The sequence below is a fragment of the Perissodus microlepis genome, chromosome 18, assembly GCF_051167445.1.
Source record: "Perissodus microlepis isolate ML-2025 ecotype Zambia chromosome 18, ASM5116744v1, whole genome shotgun sequence".
Classification (NCBI taxonomy): Eukaryota; Metazoa; Chordata; class Actinopteri; order Cichliformes; family Cichlidae; genus Perissodus; species Perissodus microlepis.
The window spans coordinates 14,180,946-14,199,226 of record NC_140478.1 but is presented as its reverse complement, the minus strand read 5'-3'; the positions used below and the strand labels follow the sequence as shown (position 1 = coordinate 14,199,226).

The following is an 18,281-nucleotide window of genomic DNA, read 5'->3' as shown; positions in this document are numbered from 1 at the left end:
AAATAAAGCATTGCATGTATCAAAAGAACAAAAGAGGGAAAACATGGATTTAATGTAATTTAATGTAGCAAAACTGTTTTATCTGTTGGTTGGCAAAACATTTGTGAGTCTGATGCTGTTCACAGAAAAATTGACTGACCTGCAGATGCTGAAGATGCAAACAGATATGAGACTGTAGAAAAGAAAATATAACTTATTATGCTGAAATAATGAGCTGTTCTTGTTTCTAATTTGGATGCAATAAATAACAGAAAACCTTTAAGGAACTGAACACTGATTTCCAGGGGGGTTGGGGACCCAGCCAATACAACCCCCCCCCAATAAAATGATGAACTATCTTGCATAAATAGGCTGTTCATTTTCTTTAGTCATTTCAGCTACATAGTTCCATGTTTAATCATCTGGGAATTTACCCAGATTAATTTATTTAGACAGAGATCTTGACGACACCCCCCCCCCCCCCCCCCCCCCTTTCCCAATGTTCAGCACAAAGTTATGCCCATCGTTAGTATAGCAAAGAAAGAAAATAATTCATTGATGTAAAGTTCATCTCACCGATGGTCAAATAGAAGAAGTTTCTCTGTTGTGTCCACATGGCTGAGACTCAAAATGTGTTCTCTGTAAAATGAGTCATCAGTGACAGAAAAGTTCAGTCTGTGGTCTACCCAAAATCCATGAAAATCCATGAAAACAGCTGCAGCTACAACCTGCTTGAACTCCTGACCGCAAAATACTAATGTGTTCATAAACTGTTCTTACACATCTAGAATTCAGAAATTGCTCAAATAAAATTAGTTTTTTTTACACAGCAAATGTTTCATATGTTTCCTAAACTTGTACATGGACGACTTATCTGTACAGTATGTTTTTTTAACTTTAAAAAGGTTTTGTAATATGGATGACCATGACAAATGAAGCTAATATTTGAAGATTCATTTTACTGAGGCAGATGGAATAAAAATTAATTAATTATTCTTACCAGTTCTGTAATCCACAAAAGTTAGAAAGCTAACGTGAAGGTTACTTCTTAATAGTTGCAGGTCTCTGCAGTCGTCTGAAGGCTGCAGGTATTTGTTCCACCTGCAGTCTCAAACTGATGTGATGTTGCTGTTAAACCACAGTTACACAGATTAGAAGACATTAGATCCTCTGATTGATATTTCTGGCACTCTGCTGCAAAATAACCACAGAAACCTCAGTGTGTGATGTAGCTCAGTACATCAAGTATTTTCCCACACTGAAAACACTTTAATCTGAACCATGCAAATGTGCAGCTTATTTAAAGCTTCTTTCTAAACCAAGTACCTCAGGAGCATCTGTTTTTCTTTTTTCTCTGCCAGTCCCAAACAGAAAATTAGTTTTCCCAAACAGCGTATTCACAAATAAAACATTTGAATGTAACCTACAAAATACTATATTTTTCCTCTTTGTTTGACTAGACTGGTGAACAAAAATCCATAGGCTCAGAATTTGCATCAACAGAGATAAAGAGATATACTACGAGGGTAAAGCACATGAAGAGGAAGTAAACATTTCATACCTTCCTCAGAGGTTTTAACCGCTGACAGTTTGTTCCAGCCTCAGTGATACTTGTTGATGACAGCTAAAAAATAGGTGTCTGAAACCAGTCTTATCAAATGTCTGATCAGAAGTTACAATCTTACTCAATTACATATTTATGCAAGCACAGCTCTGCCGTGACAACCTACCAACTTAGTAAGGAACTCATGCTGTAAATATTTCTATTCATCATTTAATTTGATATTTATTTCATTTTATCCACAATAGTTTAGGACCAGGGGGTGTTTAAAAGAGCGTCACACCCAAATGTGTATCAGAAACAGTGAGGAAGGCCATGATGATGATGCCATGTGATATTAAAGACATACCATACTTCAATTTGACTTCAGACATTTTCATGAATATTTTCTGGGTAATTGTTAGACAAAGATCAGCCTGTGCTTTCATTAGTTCAGTAACAATGTACCAGTGACAACTTTACTATCTATATTTCATAAAAGGTTATTTTCAGATTTAGTCAAACTTTCTGCAAAAGAATGAAGATTCATTTCTGCAAGCGTTAAAAATTGTAATGAACTTATGTTTCACATTGACATCTGGTGGAGGAAGTGTGCATATGTGCTTTGTGAACTTAGGATGAATGCTAAATGTGATCTAGAAAGTAATTAAAACAACATAATTGTATACATGATATTTGTTGAAATATTTTTTTAAATTGTGAAACTTTCTTCAACTGTTTATATTTAATGAGGATGGTAACTACAGGGGTCCAACAAACAATGGCCATGCATCATACTGATGTCTTTGGAAGTTTATTCCTCTCTCGCTCTCACTCTCTCTCTCTCTCTCTCTTATTTTTTTCAGACACATGACAACTGAAGAAAACACAAAGTTTATCACGTAAATATGTTTGATCTTATCAAAGTCTCTCATGTTAGTATCCATAAACAGTCTTGAGCTAGCAGAACAGGAAAAATGCAATGTAATGGATATTACTGAAAATGTCCTCTTATTACCAATGTAGAACATGTATACAACATTACATAAACAATATACATGAAAACCATTGCCGTGTGCACCTCTTGGACCGCATGCAGAATAACATTAAATGTTGTGGCTGTAGCCGCATCTGTAGCTCTGTCCCCATGCTAGTTCTGACCCAAAATGCCATGGTTGTGCTCTCAGCCAAACTCTGGTCATGTGAGCATTACAAACTCTACCTCAAACAAACTTTACAGCACTTTACAACTTTAACAAATCCTTATTTTGTAATCCCATATTTCAGACAAGTTTTTTAATCAATGCTATACTTTTTATTATCTTATCCAAGAGATTTTTAACCCAAAATAAAAACAAATAAATGAACTGAATTAAACATGAATCTATTACAGAAACATATAAAACTAACAACTTTATTTTAACTGTCACAGGAACAGTTATAAGGATGTTCAGCATTCATTGACCAACCAAAATTCACTTATGCTGACCTACATACTAAAAAAAAATTCTACGTAGCTTCTTTTTTCCATATAATGACAGATTTTGTTGAGTTTAATCAACAACTACATGTAAGCATTTTATCTGTTACAGTTTAACCAGTGTTTGAAACATAAAATGTAAGAGTCACCGTGGGTGGCATAAAATTTATGCTGGTTCAACATTTTGACCTGAAGCTTATGGCTGGAAGAGCTCCCTGTGTAAAAGAGAGTGGGAAACCATTGACTCGGAACTGGCTCTTATACTAGATCAACAAAAGGTTCCAGCTGAAAGGAAGTTGGAGAACCTGGGAACCATCATCTACAGCTATGGGGCAGAGCGGTTTGGGGTAAAGAACAACAGTCAGAGACAGCAGAACGACCCTTTAAACCAGTTAAAGTCCAGGAGACAGTGGGAAATTGACCGATTAGTGAAAGAGAGAAGACAACTGAGGAAACAGTGGAGGAGGGCCTGTGAGACAGAAAGGGAGGGACTTACTGTCCTGCAGGAGGAAATAAAGCAACAACTTACTAAGCTGCGAAGAGCAGCCACACTCAAGTACGTCTTGGTTGGTTGTAGAACTAGCCTTACCCAGGGCAGATACAGATGGAGACACAACCAGATTCTCAGGTGTCTAGCCGAGAAAGTTGAGTGCAAAAGAAAATCCATTAACGTTCAACCTTTCACGAACCAAGAGGAGCGTCAGTTTTCATCAGCATTTGTCTGATGCTGGGAGATAAGCCGAGGACAAGCCCCTCAATCCCAGACCTGGGCCAGCTGAAGGGTGCCAGGGATTGTAAGTGGACTTGGAGCAGAGGCTAATTTTTCCCACAGAGATCGTAACAACTACTCTGCGACCAGACCTTTGGTCTAACTCCCAAAAACTTGCGTACGTCATTGAGCCGACGGTACTATGGGAGGAAGCAATTGAGGTTGAAGCTTTTGACCATAAGAAGCTGCGGTATGCCAACTTGGCAGCCGAGGCTGGAAGATAAAGGTGCAACCGGCAGGGGCTTTGTTGCCAGTACAACAGCAAAACTTCTTAGACAGATTGGGATCAGAGGACAGGCGCAATGGCAGGCTATAAGAGAATTAGCTAACGCTGCTGAGAGGACCAGTCACTGGTTATGGCTAAAAAGAGCTGACATCACTTGGGCAGCTAAGGCAGTCAGCTAAGATTGAGTAACTCGTGGTGGGCGTGCCTCAACAGGGGGCGTCGGAGGGTAAAACATAACATTAGAAATTTTGCTGGTTGCCTGATACAGCTGTCTCAGGGCCTCCTGGGGACTGTGCGGTTAACCTCATGGTAGTGAAACCAAAAGGAGGAATGAAAGAAAAGGAAAGAAAATTTTCCGCTCTTCTCCCCTCTGCTCTTCTTCCCTTTTCTGGGAGGCAGTGGGGAGGTAGAGCATACAGCTGTCCCTTTGAAGAAATGAGGCTCCATAAATGTTAAAGAGGTAAGTATGGTTTCTCAGTTGCAGTGAATAGATAGAAGAAAACTGTAGAAAACTAAACAGAAGAAAGAAGAAGAGAAATAACAATTTAACACAAACCAGTGACACACTCTGGGGCCTGATCAACCCTGGCAGGGCCTCCTTGGATGAGGGTGTCTAGTGATAATGGCCAAAACACCCGATGAATCCAAGGTCCACTACTGATGATGTGTCCCAAATTTTAATATGATAAGCTAGATCAGACCTCTAATCCCTAAACCTAACTATAGGAAAAAATGGCAGATTAGCCTGGGTAAAAGACCGAAAGTTGAGGAATAATGAAGTGTGCCGCTGGTAAAATTTCTGGTCCGCCTTTCCACATAACAGCCATCCCTCAAGATTTTCTCCATTTAAAGCAATGCATTATCAGGGATTGCAACATCTAGTCCTTTTACTGAATAAGCATTTTATCTGTTACATTGTAACCAGTGTTTGAAACATAAAATGTAAGAGTCACCATGGGTGGCATAATATTTATGCTCGTTCAACATTTTGAAACTTATGGCTGGAAGAACTCCCTGTGTATTTGTTCAGGTCCCTCATTTCATGATTACAAATGATTCAAAAAGCAACAACACCTCTTTTCTATTTTGGTTTAAATACAGTGGGTGAAAAAAAAAATACAGGATTGTTCTGGATGGTTCAGTGGTTTGTGGTGTTTCCTCACAGATGGTTACTGGTTCAAACCATTTAGCAGCTGTTGGATTTCTCTGAGCTGTTTGTATTTTCTCCCTGTTCCTGTGTCTCTTTTACAGCAATGATTGAATGTTCCTGTCACAGTTCACACTTTGGTGATAATGTGAATATTTCGTAGCTCTTCCACCTCCTGAAGTTATATTTGACCCATGGTTCAAAAGCTATGTGATTAACAATCATGCAATTCACCTTTTGTCAACAACACTGCCCAAATCTTGGTATAATGGGTATAAATTATACATAACATCATGTAAAAATGTAAAAAAGTCCTGGGCTGATGAAGCAGTCAGTGTGGATTTCGCATGAAGTCACTGGTGGTCCTACGTATGACTCTTAAACAGCTCGGACAGCTATTGACAGTCTTCTCATGTTTACTTTCTTCTTTTCTGAAGAGAAATGGTTGTCGTAGAGAACTGGTTTGCAGTAATTCAGTTCCTTGGAATAATAATGGCACAGTCTACAGCGTGGACATGAACATTTTATTTATATTTTATTACACAAAAGGCCAAGGGCGTGATGTTAAAGTGGAAACTGGACCCAGGACAGAAACTGCACTGTGCTGCTAACACAACTTTGACTCTTTGGAAGATTCAGCACAGACAGCATGCTAACGCTAAGCTAGCCAATAACCCAGAGTTAAATCTGAGTGAATAACGACCCCAGCCCAGCAGGTGAACCCTGAACTTTGTGAGGTAGGAAAAGCAGTGATGAGCAGTCATAAAATTAATAAACTTTATTTAACAAGGTAATAAAAGAAAAAGTATTTAATGTACTAATAGGAAATAAAACTGCAAATGAAAATTCTCTACAGTCCTGTTGTCAGTGTTGATCGTGAACAGCAGGGGTCGCAGCTTTGCCATTTTACAGCAGTAGCAATGAGCTCAGAGTGCAGCAGGAAAATACAGGAAGTACGACAAAAGATGTCTTGATGCGTGCTCAGTCATCAAGGTAAGTAAATCTCCGAAGTTTGATTCTGTTCACTAGCATTTTTAGTGGGAGAAATGTTTCCACGTGGAACTGAACTCTCTTAGGCAACTTTCTTCAACTTACTTTGTCAGGCTTCTTGAATGATTCAAAGCACAAACCACTTTTCTTTTTTATTTCCTTTTGTTCTGTTGTGGAGATATGGTACAGGCAACACAGGAGCTGTAACTCTCCATTCTGACTTGATTCATCTCCAAACTACAACTGGACACATTGCGCCAAAAACCAGCAGAACCCCTCCTCCCGACCTGGGTGTGAGTGGAGCCCTCTGGTGGGCCACCACACTGTTCTCTTCCAATATATTGTTGCAATATACCCTAACCCCAACATCAGTTGTCTCTGATTCTCAGTCCAGTTCTTGTGTAATTTGGCAGCATTTCCTCCCTGTTTCCCCTTCTTAAGAAGTGCTTCTTGAAAGCTTTCCATTCTCATACTTTGCATGGAAAATAACCCAAATACATGGGCAGAAACAGGCAACAGATTAAACTGAAAACTAGCTTTATTCCAAGTGGCTGAAGGTCTACAAATCCAAGTCCATAAATTCAAAAGGAAAATACCAAAAATTCCCAGAAGAGGTAATCTGTACTTTTTAAAATACTGGAGGAGAAACAAAGAAAAATAAAAGTAAACATAAACAAGAATTCTAAGTCCTAAAACTCAAACCTCTGAGTCCATGACCCAAGACCATGACACTCTTCCACTGAGACCATTTCTTCTGATCAAACAGTAGATGGATCAACTGCAGAGCCAATTGCGTCTCTCAGGTCCTGTGTCAGGTTTATTGGATGTTTTCCTGTTTCTTACTGACATGACTTTCAGAAACTGTTCATCTGCTGTAGTTTCTGACTCCTGCAACATCTTCCCTTGTCCTCCACTTGTCCAGTATAGTATGGTCACACTGCACAACACGTTTAGATAAGCCAGGTGAAAGCTGTTGTTGGTGATGTCACAGACACAGTTAAGTCACCCCTTGGTCACCCAATGCATAAAAGCCTGATGTAGTATTGTGGTCACCCTGCGATGCAGCCTTGGACACGTCATACTTTGATATTGATCCAGGTAAAGCAGTGGTGTGTGTGTTATATGTTTAGCTCTGGGTCATAACAATACCACAGGTGTATCTACTAGGAGGCTGAGGGGGTCCCACTGGCCCCTGCCTGTATTTCTCCTTCTCATCACTGTCATACATCCATGCTGCAGCTGTCAGTTAAGTTGCAATCACAATATTGAAACATCTAGCTAGTGCCACAGAATAGGATGCTATATTTGCAGGAATTTTTTGTGGCAGATAATTTAAAAGGATTTCAAAAATATCACCAAACATAAAAACATGTTAATTTGCAGATTGACACACATTCTGTCTGTTAGCCAAAGATACAGTTTAGTGAGAAGTAAAAATCTTAATGTGTGAAAACTTCACTGGCAGAGATGGAGGAAGATGTAAGAAAGTGAGGACTGGAGAGGATGAAGGATTATTTTCAAACTTAAGTCACAGTCATGCTATGAAGAGTTTATACTGGACAGGAAAGGCAGGTTAAATAGAGCCGCTGCAGTAATGTGTCAGACATTTAAAACATAAACATAATTAAACAAGATTTAAACAACTTTAATCTAAATTCCAAAAAAAGTTTAGACTTGTGTGTTTGTTTCTATATGTTTCTATTCTATTTCTTGGACTGTTTCCTCCTCGGCCTCCACTTCTTCAGATCTGGAAACATCCGTCTCATCGTTCTCCTTTTTGTCTGATTTCTGCTTTTTGATGACCTGGAGAGACGATACACAATGCATGTTACTGTTCCTACACTTCTCAGCTACTACTCTGTTTCATACATGCTTTTATTTACTCTGATGTACCTTATAGTAGAAATGAAGGGCAATGTTCTCTAAAAGCAGAATCAGTGGCAGGAAAACATATCTCAGGATTGGAGTTCTTGAATCTGTGGAAAGTGATCAGTCTTCATCAGAATATCAATTGTTTCAACTGCTTTAAATGTCTGAAAACAGATTACATGGAAAAACCTTCTCATAAACCATCCATGTTAACATGAACAGATTATGAAACAATGGGCTTCCACTGAATGGCATGTAAAAGTCACCCCACCCAGCCACAACCTTACTACATCACACACTCCAGACACACATGGTTTAGGAGGCGTGGCTCCATCTGACCAATATGGTGGCCACATTGCATCATCATCATCAGACTGAACAGCAGCCACTGATGAATTACCTACATTTAGATTTGTAAATCTTTGGATAGTCAAACAGTTGTGTAGTCACAGTTATATGATGTACAAATGTTGAGTTCTGTCATCTACTTACATATCACAGAAACATGAATCCTCCAATATTCAGGAGAAGTGAATGTTCTTGCTGACAGAGTTATCTCATACACACAGCTGTAGCGACCATCATGTCCAAAGTCAGCTACAGGGAAACTAAAGGAGGCTGAGTTGTTGACAGATGGCTTTGTGTGTTTGGTGTGTTTCATATTGGAGCCATAGAAGATGAGATTGAAAACAGCTCCAGGATAGTTTTCATCATTTGTGCAGGTGATGATGAAGCTGTAACCCTTGATGATCTCTGCCCCGTCAAGAACCTTGACCAGTCCTCCATTTGGAGACGTCACAGAGATCCTGGACTGCTGCAGGAACACTGAGAACAAAATAAACAACAAATAAAGAAGCTGTAATAAATAAAACAGGCACCAGCTGGTGGCAGAAAAAAACCGTGTGATTGTTTTAATGTGATATGAAGACACTTTACTTTCAGTGTGTGCCAGTGCCACTGTAGTTAAAAATAGGGAGTCTCATCTATTAGAACAACATGGCTTCGTAGCAGAAGATTTCTGGTGATGAATTGGCCTGTCAGTCCGGACCTTTTTGACACATCAAGTAATAAAGCATGGTAAACAGGACTGTTGTTGGGACTTTCGGGACTGTTGAGTAGCTTAAATCCTCAGTTTCCCATAAGTCCAGCAGCTGGTCTACTCGATTTTTTTTTTTTTTTTTTTCAATATATTTTTATTGATTTTATAATTAAGCAGTATACAACAATCACCTTCAAAAGAACACAATAGAAGGTGGACGGCAAGTCAACAAGGTGGTAATACAGCATACATAAATGTTAAGACAGAGTATATTTCACTGAAGTTTATCCATCAGGCTAATGACTGGTTGCCAAATCTTATAAAACACACTCTCTCGGTTAGACAAGGTAAACCTGATTTTCTCCAGATGGAGTACATTTCCAAATTCTCTCAACCACATTTCGAAGGTAGGAGGTTTATCAGACTTCCAGCAGAGAAGTATCAGCTTTCTAGCCACAAGTGTGGTCATTGACACAACCTGCGTCTCTGTCTTGTCCCTTGCCCATCCCGGTTCAGACACCCCGAACAATGCTGCAAAGGGGGTACATGGGACCTCCCTGCCAATGGCTTTGGTCAGAAAATCAAACAAATGATTCCAAAAAAGCTGTAGTTTTTGGCATTGAAAGAAAAGGTGAGATAAAGTTCCTCGACCACTTGAACACTTAACACAGAGGGCTGAAACGTTCTTATATATTTTTTCCACTTTAGTGGGAGAAAAATGCAACCTATACACAACCTTAAATTGGATCAGACAATGTCTAGCATTTATAGAACTACAATATATATTCTTAATGCACTCTTGCCAAAGATCATCAGTAACATCCACCCCCAGTTCTTCCTGCCACTGCTCCCTAAAAGTATCAGATGAAGGACTGTATATATCTAGTAAGGCCCTGTAAAAGCGAGACACAGCACCTCTAGTATAGGGCTCAACTAACATGAAGCTGTCAAGCACTGAGTTTCGAGGAATCAAATTGTATTGTGGAATAGATGCTTTGATGAAATGTCTTAACTGTAAAAATCTGAAAAAATGCGAATTAGGAAGATTAAATTTCACCCTCAATTGCTGAAAAGATGGAAAATGTCCATCAATGTAAATATCTTTGAGAGAACAAATCCCTCTTCCCTGCCATGTCACAAACGTGATGTCCTCCAGCCCAGGCCTGAAGGCATGGTTGTTATATATTGGAGCATCCAAATACATTTTAGGAGCCTTTACTGTGCCCAATAGTTGGTTCCAGACCTTAATTGAATTCTGAATCACAGGATTTCTGCCATATAGTGTATTCTTCACTTTTATCGGGCTATTAAGCAGGGCTGGAAGACAAGTTTGTCTACAAGACAGGTGTTCCATCATCAACCATGAAAGTCGTCCTTCCAAATCAGCACCTGGAGTACACCTTCGCCAAAATGAAAAAAATATTTAAGTGTGCAGCCATATAATATAATCTAAAATTTGGGAGTCCAAGGCCACCACAAGTCTTATGTTTAACAAGATGTTTTTTAGAAATTCTAGGAACCTTACCCGACCACACAAAGGAGGATACCAAAGATTCCAGCTTTTTAAAATATGACTGGGGAATGCACACTGGGATTGACTGAAAGATGTACAAAAATCTGGGCAAAACTACCATTTTGATGGCATTAATCCGGCCCACCATGGAAATTGGCAATGTGATCCAAAACTCAATATTCTTCTCCAATTGATTAACTTTTCTATCCCAATTTTGCTTTAAAAGTTGTGACACCTTACGTGTGACTGTGATACCGAGACATTCAAACTTATCTAGCGCTATTCTAAATGGAGTATTATGCAGATAAGCCATGTCCACCCCATCCGACAGAGGCATAAGTTCACTTTTCGTCCAATTTATCTTATACCCTGAGAGAGAGCCAAATTCGTTAATAAGCTGCAATAGTGGACTGATCGAGGTCTTAGGTTTTGATATGAATAAAACTACGTCATCAGCATAAGCGGAGAACTTATGAGGAATACCCTGATGTATAATCGGTAGTATATCAGAACTTAGCCGTATACGAGCTGCTAAAGGTTCTAGGGCCAGGGCAAAAATAAAAGGAGAAATGGGATCTCCCTGTCGCGTGCCCCTGTGCAATCGAAAAGGGTTTGATACATCATTATTAGTCCTTACCGAGGCCAAAGGTCCTTTGTACAAAATTCTAATCCAATTGATAAAAGAATCACCAAATCCAAATTTGGATAATACAGTAAACATATACGGCCACTCGACCTGATCAAAAGCTTTTTCAGCATCCAAAGCTATTACCACAGAATCATCTGAACACCTAGCAGGACTATATATGAGATTAAATAATCTACGCAAATTAAAATAAATGTAGCGGTTAGGGATAAACCCTGTTTGATCTGGATGGATAAGTTTAGCAATATGATCTTTAAGGCGGTTTGATAAAACTTTTGTTAATATCTTGGTCTCAACAGAAAGGAGAGATATAGGCCGATAGGACGAGACAGACATAGGATCACGATCTTTTTTAAGAATCAATGAAATTACACCATGATACAATGAACTTGGCAAAGAGCCAGACAATTTTGAATAGTTAAACATACGCAAAATCAGAGGGGCTAGCAATGAGGAGTAAGCTTTATAAAACTCTGCTCCAAAACCATCTGGCCCAGGGGCCTTATTATTTGACATCTGTTGAATAGCTGTCTTAATCTCATCTAATGTGAAGTCCGCCTCCAAATCTGCAACTGCCTCATCATCTAATTTTGGGGGATTACACTTTTCCAGAAAGTCCTCAATTAATGACTGACTCGCAGAACTCTTAGAGCTATAAAGAGTACGATAAAAATCTTCAAAACACTTGTTTATTTCTTGGGGGTTTCTAGTGGTCTGCCCATGTTTGTTATTGATTGATAGTATTGTTTGTGATGCTTGTGTTTTTCTAAGCAATCTTGCAAGTAACCTATGAGGCTTATCACCCAATTCAAAAAATGTTTGCTTACACTTAGTGATTTGAAGGCAAACTTGTTTGCCGAGCAGAGAATTATACTCACACTTCAATTTAGTAATTTTGCCCAGTAATTCTATTTTGGGAGAGGACTGATAAGTTTGTTCTAGCTGCTGTATATTTGACTCAAGATCCTTCAAAGCCATTTCCTGGGATTTACGTTTAGCTGCAGAGAACGAAATAATGTGGCCTCGAATTACCGCCTTCATACTCTCCCAGAGAATTGCATCGTCAACATCACCTTTATCATTATCATTAATAAAATCTAAAATGTGCTTCTCTAATTTCTTATGAAAGGTCTCATCTTTAAGCAGAGTTGGATCAAAGCGCCAGTTTCTTCTCTGTAAGTTAGCTAAATCTGCAAAATCCAGATCAATGGACACAGGGCTATGGTCAGAAATTAAAATAGGATGGTAGGTAACATCCCTCATAATTGGAATAAGTTTAGAGTCCAGAAAGATATAATCAATACGGGAGTACGACCCATGAACGGAAGAGAAAAAGGAGTAAGCCCTGCCTGTGGGGTAAAGTAGTCTCCAAGTATCCACCATGTTCATGTTTTTCAACGCACTCTTCACAACATGACTGGATTTAGACTGTTGGGTATGAGCTGATGCACTTTTATCCAAACGGGTGTCCAGTACCAGATTCATATCCCCAGCTATTATAATATTAGAATTATTCACATTTGGCAACAGCTTAAAAGTCTTTTGAAAAAACTCAGGGCAATCAAAGTTAGGACCGTATACATTTACAAAAGTGACGGGTAAGGAGTTCAAGAGACCTGTAAGAATTAGGTACCTTCCCCCTGGATCCACAGTAACTGTGCTTTGACAGAAAGGAATATTCTTCCTGAACAAAATTGCAACCCCTCTTGCTTTAGCTCCAAAATTAGCATTGTATGCCTGACCCAACCAATTAGCACGGAGCACAGATTGAACTTTGCGCTTTGCATGCGTCTCCTGTAAAACAATTATGTCAGGTTGCAATAGTTTAAGGTGTGCAAGAACTTTAGCCCTTTTTACAGGATTACCCAGGCCTTTCACATTCCAACTGACCAACCTCAGTGTAGTCTTATTGAATGTGTTTAACATAAATGTTACTTATCCTAATTTGACTAGCTAACCAGTAGCTATACACTCTGTAATTACCACATTTAAGATTGTACCACCATAGAACAAAAACATCCAAACATAAAACACTAAGAACAGTCCCACTAAAAATGAGGGGCCTCCCCAATCGAAGCCCTTCTCCACCCAACATATCCAATAGGAACATAGTAGTAGCTACAATCCTACCCCTAACCCATCCCGCAGCCCCACACCAGCAAAGGGAGATTTATAAGACACTTTATAAAAGGAAAAAAAAAAGGTTAAATTCAGATAAATTAAAAACAAAAGCCGCATAAACCATATATGTGTGAGCTTTACTAGGCTCCCATACAGCAAATCAAAGAGTAAACAGAGACCCTGAGGGCTTATACTGTCCATATTGTAGGAAGTAATAACAGCAATAATACTGACCTAAGCTGTATGAGCCCACATCAACACGCCCATAAGAACAGCAAAAATAAGGCTTATGCAGAAAAAACATATACCTGAGGAAGTAAACCGTTGTGTTAAAAAGCCCTACTCATTTGTACCCACGGCCAGTTTCTGGTCCAGGAATCTTTTGGCTGCCTCCGGCTTATCAAAAGTCTGTGTGACCCCGTCCAGCGTCACCCGAATTTGAGCCGGATGAATAAAGCCGTAGCGTAGATTGGCCGCCCTGCACCGTTTGCGGATTTCTTCAAACTTCTTGCGCCGTGCCAGCACCTCCGCGGTCAGATCCGGAAAGATGAACACTTTCGCCCCGTCGTACTGCAGCGGAGCTTTTTGTGCTGCCAGCCTCAGGATACGCTCGCGGGTTTGATAGTAGTGCAGCCTTACAATTAAAGGACGAGGCCGGTCCCCGTCAGCTGGCTTGGGGCCCAGGGCACGGTGTGCTCTATCCACCACGACCCTGCCCGTGAAGTTCTCACTCCCCAGGAGCTTAGGAATAAGCTCAGAAGCAAAGTCCAGTGGGTTTCCTTTCTCTGTCCCCTCCGCAACTCCAAGGATCCTGATATTCTGTCGTCTTGACCGCGACTCGAGGTCATCCAATTTTTTGTGATGTAAATCGTATCCTTTCTGGAGCGAGTCGCAGAGCGCCTCTAAAACGGCAATCCTCTCGTCATGCCCATTTACAGCTTCCTCAATATCATGTATCCTCCCAGTTACCGTGGAAAGAGTGGCCTCCACAGCGTTCATCGTGGTTGAAATAGCAGTTAATTTGCTATCAACCGAAGTCTCCAATCTAGCAATTGCACTCATTATGTCGGCTGACGTCGGGTTAGCTACTTGGGAAGTCACGGGGCTAATTGCACTTGGCTCCTCAGCTAGCGCGTGCTCGTTAGCTACACTCGCTGGCTCACCTTCATCTTCTCCGATTTTCTCAGTCTTTTCACGGGCTTTTGAAGCTTTAGGTTTCGTCATTGTTATAAAATATATACAAACGCCAGGAATCAACAGAAAGGTGTCGAAAAACAGATGGATATGAGTAAAAAATTATAGGCTGGTGCGGAGCTCTTCCAAGAAACGTCTTACGCCATTGCTTGCTAACCACGCCCTGGTCTACTCGATTTTTATGGACTGTAGTTAAAATAAATGTGGCTGCTACACAGTAGTAAACATGACCCTGTCCATGTTTTTGAGATCTGTTGTTATCATCAAATTCAAATTGAGTGAATATTTTTTTATTAAAATAGTCTCAGTGTAAACACGTGATGTGTTTCTATGTTTATGAGATTTGCAAATCATTGCATTCTGTTTTTATTTACACTTAATCCCACCTTTGTTTGGAACTAAATTCTCCTTAAAAATTATCTATTAAAGCTCACTCAGGTCAGACTCCAGTCAGACACAAAAGGAAAAATCCTGTATAGGTGGGCATTGTTGTGACTACCAGATAATATAAATAAAATGTGTTTTTTCACTTAGTTTGTGTTTTGATTTTGGTTTGTGAGTGTTATTTAGTGTGTAATAAATTCATCATTATAATCATTCATTTGCTCACTCTACATATTGAGCTGCGAATCAATCTCTTATGAAAGCTAAATTGTTAAATCTTAATACTATCAGATGATATACCTAATTGTCAAGGTCCGGCAGTCCTCCGGCTGACCTGCCCATTGTTTCCATGTGAGTTTTGTTTGTGTCTCCCTCTTTTCCTTGTCTCTGTGATTTTGGTTACACTCTCGCTCCCGGATGTTTTGTCCTGCAACCTCTCAACCCAGAAGTGTTCCGGCGCTGGAGGTAGCCACACCTGCCGCTCATCAGCCGCTCTGATTACAGTCTTCTGAGCCACCTATTTGGCAGTGTGACCGAGCTCCAGTCAAGGCTGGATTGTTGAGTTAATCTTCATCGGTATGGCCGTGATTCGTAGTGTTAGAAACCTCACTAATTGTGGATATTCTTGCTAACATGTCTGTGTGCTTGTGTGTTGTCAGGATTTGGGAACGGAGAGTGTCGAGTCACTGGAGTGGCTCACATATCGGAGAACAAGAGTGGAGTCACAAATTGGAGCACGAGTACGGAGTATAAATAGGGTTCACAGAATTGAGCACGGGTCATCAGTGTGTTTTTGCATTGCTACGGACTATCACACTGTGAGGAGGACCTGTGAAAGTCTTATCGTGAAGCCAAAGTGTCGGAGAGCTGTGTATATTTACCTTTACCTTTCACTGTAAATAAACTCTGTGTTTTCTTTCACAAAGAGTCCTGTGCTTGGGTTCGATTACTAACTACCCACTGTGACAGAACAATCCAGCTAGATAATGGACCCAGCAGACTCGACCCCAGTGCTGCGGGAATTATCACTGCAGGCGGACCTGCTGGAGCGGCACGAGGAGATGCTTCAGCATATAACCAAGGAGCAGAGCGCCCTGTTGCAGGTAGTGACTGAATTACAAGTTACGTTGCTATCCTCTCTCTTCCCTTGCTGCCAGCCAGCTCTCATTGGTGTCATCTCACAGATGACACCATCATCCTGATGATGTCCACAGTCAAACCAAATCCTCTGTGCTGACACTCAGTTAGAGAACTTTCACTTTCTGAACAGGATACATCATCCAGCCAGATTTGTCCTGTTCCTTCACCAAAATGAGCTGATCGAGTGGCCTCCAGTGCCCGTCCACAGCCTAACTGTCTGCAGACCACATCAGCATCATGTGAGTCCCAGCCATCATCACAGACTGTTCACCATCTGTTGTTGTAGGAGATTTCAACTCTTCCGAAGCAACGAGCTGACCCAGGATTAACTAATCTTATCTGAGCAAAAGAAAGAGCAGATTACACTCTGTGTTTCTTATTTTATTTTATTTAAGCTACTCTGGCTATGGTTAAAAAGGGCTGACATCACTTGGGCAGCTAAGGCAGTCAGCTAACCGCGAGAGAAAAGAAAATATTCTTCTCTTCTCCCCTTTTCTGGGAGGCAGTGGGGAGGTAGAGCGTACAGCCCGATCCGGCGGGGAGGTGTGGGAAGCCAGATCGGGCGCCCCCTTCCGGCTCTCCTCTCTGCTCTCTCCTATCTTGTCCCTTTTGTCTTACTTCTCTCTATCACCTTTTCTATCCCTCTGAAGAAGTTAGGCTCCATAAATATTTCTCAGTTGCAGTGAATAGATAGAAGAAAACTAAACAGAAGAAAGAAGAAGAGAAATAACAATTTTAACATAAACCATTGACACACTCACGGGCCTGATCAACCCTGGCAGGGCCTCCTTGGATGAGGGTGTCTAGTGATAATGGTCGAAACACCCGATGAGTCCAAGGTCAACTACTGACGATGTGTCCCAAATTTTAATATAAGCTAGATCAGACCTCTAATCCCTAAACCTAACCAAGGAAGGAAAATAGCAGATTAGCCTGGGTAAAAGACTGAAAGTTGAGGCACACAACGATGTGTGCTGCTGGTAAAGTTTCTGGGCTGCCTTTCCTCATAACAGCCATCCCTCAAGAGTCTCTCCATCTAAAGCAATGCATTATCAGGGACTGTAACATCTAGTCCTTTTACTGAATTATAATTACTTTTTTATAATAATGTGATTTTTCATTTTCAAAGTCAATTACATCCAATAAATTAATGAATTTAATAATTAATTTGAAATGTGCTTTTTTTATTTCATTTATGTATTTATTTTTTATTTTTTGCTTTATCCTTTTTAAATTTAATTCTGCATCTAATTAAGTCAGTGCTGTCCTATGCTTTCAATAAAAGTTATAAAATATTGTACCTATCAAAACAAATTTTGTTTGTTTGTAAAATATTCAATATATGTGTTTATATATATTTATATATAAACACCTTCAAGGTGCATTAAAGACTCTTTTGCAAGCAGACAGTCTCCAAGGTTTTGGAAGAATTTGGGAGATAACCGGAGGACAGAAGCTGCAGAGAGGTATGTAATTGTGCTACTCTGCTTCTTGTTCCCAGCTCTAGACAGTCACAAGAGCTGCTCCATATTTAAAACAATTTATTTAATTATTAAAGCAAAAATAATAAAAGAAGGATAAATAAAAACTGAGAATTAATCAAAATAATAGATAAACATAAAGCCAAAGAGAAGAGGAAAAAAAAAATCATATAATGTAATTTCATTTATCAGTCTGGTGTTTTGGGGAACACCTTCATCCACGCACAGTTTAATTTCAATATATGAGACTATTTAAAGAAAACTTTTGCATGTGAAACTCAGTTTAAAAAACATGACTGACCTTTAACAGCTGAAGATGCAGACAAAGAAGTGACTGTAGAAAAGAAATTAGAATTCATTATTCTGAAATGATAAGTTCTTCCTGTCTGGATACAATAAAAACTGAACACAGCATACCAAATTAAGAAAAGAATTAAGTGACAGAACAGAAAACCTTTAAGGAACTGAACACTGATTGCCGGAGTCCTCTGACAAACTCTGTTAGTATTAGGGGCGTAATTTACAGGGGGCTTGGGGGGGTTATGATCCCCCCCAAAATCAGACCCAGCCAATATAACCACCCTAATAAAATTATGAATTATCTTGCATAAATAGGCTGTTGATTTTCTTTACTCATTTCAGTTAATACCCACAACATAGTTGCATGTTTACTCATCTGGGAATTTACACAGATTTAGTTATTTATTTAGACAGAGATCTTGACCCCCCCCCCCCCCAATGTTCAGCACAAAGTTACGCCCAT

The 18,281-nt window shown here is 39.9% G+C and overlaps 1 long non-coding RNA gene and 1 pseudogene across 2 annotated transcripts in view; both read right to left on the bottom strand.

Moving 5' to 3' along the window:
- LOC146367520 (scavenger receptor cysteine-rich domain-containing protein DMBT1-like) overlaps positions 1 to 18,281 on the bottom strand; it is a 29,737-nt pseudogene extending 11,456 nt beyond the window's left edge. Inside the window, exons 1-3 of the transcript XR_014797616.1 lie at positions 18,276 to 18,281; positions 16,056 to 16,376; positions 12,963 to 12,970 (exon numbers count right to left, since the gene is read on the bottom strand). The product of XR_014797616.1 is annotated as a scavenger receptor cysteine-rich domain-containing protein DMBT1-like (transcript). The remainder of the gene's footprint in view (positions 1 to 12,962; positions 12,971 to 16,055; positions 16,377 to 18,275) is intronic.
- On the bottom strand, positions 67 to 1,079 carry LOC146367521 (uncharacterized). Its single transcript, XR_014797540.1, has 3 exons — positions 980 to 1,079; positions 556 to 618; positions 67 to 172 (listed from the first exon to the last, which is right to left on the bottom strand). It is a non-coding gene; the product is annotated as an uncharacterized LOC146367521 (long non-coding RNA).